Genomic DNA, 2,141 nt, shown 5'->3' with positions numbered 1-2,141 from the left:
CTAAAAGGGTAATATGCAAATTTACCCTAAAAGCAGAATGACTGGAAATGACTGGTCACTATGACACACACTGACCACCAGGGGCCAGACGCTCAATGAAGGAACTGCTCGCTGGTGGTCAGTGCACTCCCACAGGGGGAGCTCTGCCCAGCCACAAGCCAGGCTAACGGCTGCCAGCACAGCGGTGGTGGCGGGAACCTCTCCCGCCCCCTCAGCAGCATTAAGGATGTCCCACTGCAGCTTAGGCCTGCTCCTCACTGGCAAGTGGACATCCCCCAAGGGCTCCCGGGCTGCCAGAGGGATGTCTGACTGTCAGCTTAGGACCAATCCCCCAGGGAGCAGGCTTGAGCCAGCAGGTGGACATCCCCTGAGGGGTCCCAGACTGCAAGAGGGCACATGCAGGGCTGAGGGACCCCCCTGAGCTGCTAAAAATTGAAAGCCTAAAACAGAACAGGAACAAAGACATGTCCTAAAGAGTCACATGCACGTCTCTCTGTGTATGTGCCTGTCTTGCTTCACCTATTCTCAATGTGGATGAAAATTGGGGAATACTTTCTGTTAAATTTTATATTGTATGATACTGAGAAGCAAAGGCAGAAAGATATTTGGGGTACAGATGAGGCCAGTGGAGGAATAAAGTAAAGGATGTAAGATAGAAAAGAGAATGGAATGAACAAGAAGGTGGCTTCACTAAAAGAAGATATGAATATTGAAATTGTACCACAGTAAAGCCATGTTTTATTTAAAAGACATGTGAGGGCCCCACCACTTCCAGTCCCACTGCTAGGAGTGGGTGCGGCTGTGAGGGCCCGCACCTAATCGCTGCCTGGCGGGCATGGTGTTGGGTGCCAGGCCCGCCTCGCCTTCTCCAGGTGCCCAGGGAAAAGGTAACAGTAATGCCGACGCTGGCGATTACTGAAGCGGGATGATGGTCTCAAAGGTCCGGACGTCAGCCACAGCCTCTGACGCCACTCTGAGCGTGCCTGTGAGGCACGGACTGCTCATTAAAAAGGCTGCAGAACTTGAAGCGAAGGTACCTTGTACATGCAAAGTGCGTGTTCCCGACCCAAACAAGCTTCATTGCTTTCAGCTAACTGTAACCCAGATGAGGGTTGCTACCAGGGTGGAAAATTTCCATTTGAAACAGAAGTTCCTGATGCAGACAACGTGGTGCTGCCCAAAGTGAGATGCTTGACCAGGATCTGGCACCCCAACATCACAGAGCCAGGCGGGATCTGTCTGAGTGCACTGGTACTGAGAGAGCATTCCATCCACGGCACTGGCTGGGCTCCCACGAGGGCATTAAAGGGTGTTGTTTGGGGATTAAACTCTTCGTTTACTGATCTTCTGAACTCCGATGACCCACTGAATATCGAGGCTGCAGAACATCACCTGAGGGACAAGGAGGACTTCCGGAACAAAGTGGAAGGCTACTTTAAGGGTGCGTCGGGTGTTGGGGGCAGGGGGAGGGGGTGCTTGCAGCGCGGATTCTGAGGGTCTTCTCTGGTTCTCGAAGGGGCCCCCATCCCACTGGTTCTGCTGGGTCCTGTGACTTGTCCTGCGGAGAAACCTCTTCGCGACTGCCCATTGTAGACAAAGTTCCACGTAAATATACCAAGAAAGTGCGTTGTCTGCTTACCTTAACATGTTTACTTTGTGAACCTGTACAGTGTAGGCTGAGGAAATGCTTGAGAAGTTATAATGAACTCAGAATCGGAGCTTGCTTCTTACCTTCCCCCAGATCACTTCCCTGCACAGCAATGAGGATGACCTGCCAGGAGAGGGCAGGTGGGCGTCCCGAGCCCACTGCAAACTGATTGGATGCCAGTCTCTTATCTCCTCCCACGAATGCCGGCCCTGCCTCAGTGTCCGAGGCTTCCCGGAATGCAGTCATTGACTGTAGATCTCTTATTTGCGTATTTTATTTAATGTAAGTATATTTTGGAACAGATTTGTAATTTGTACAATTTAATGCTTTAATTATTTTTTTCTATTCTCCTTTAGTTTGTATTTTCATTGTATAGAGCAGACAGAAAGGTGTTGGGTCATGCAATTATTGAAGAGAAATACACAGAAAATATGAAAAAAAAAAGGGGAGGGAGATGTAAGTCTGGAAAAGGGGAAACAGAAATAAGCAGTCA

The 2,141-nt window shown here is 50.0% G+C and overlaps 1 pseudogene; it reads left to right on the top strand.

The window, feature by feature from the left end:
• The window catches only part of LOC102774851, a 5,620-nt pseudogene that overhangs the window by 796 nt on the left and 2,683 nt on the right, over positions 1–2,141 (top strand).

This window comes from Myotis davidii, unplaced genomic scaffold, assembly GCF_000327345.1.
Source record: "Myotis davidii unplaced genomic scaffold, ASM32734v1 scaffold376, whole genome shotgun sequence".
NCBI lineage: Eukaryota > Metazoa > Chordata > Mammalia > Chiroptera > Vespertilionidae > Myotis > Myotis davidii.
Note: the sequence above shows the minus strand (reverse complement) of the source record. Positions and strands in the feature narration are given on the sequence as shown.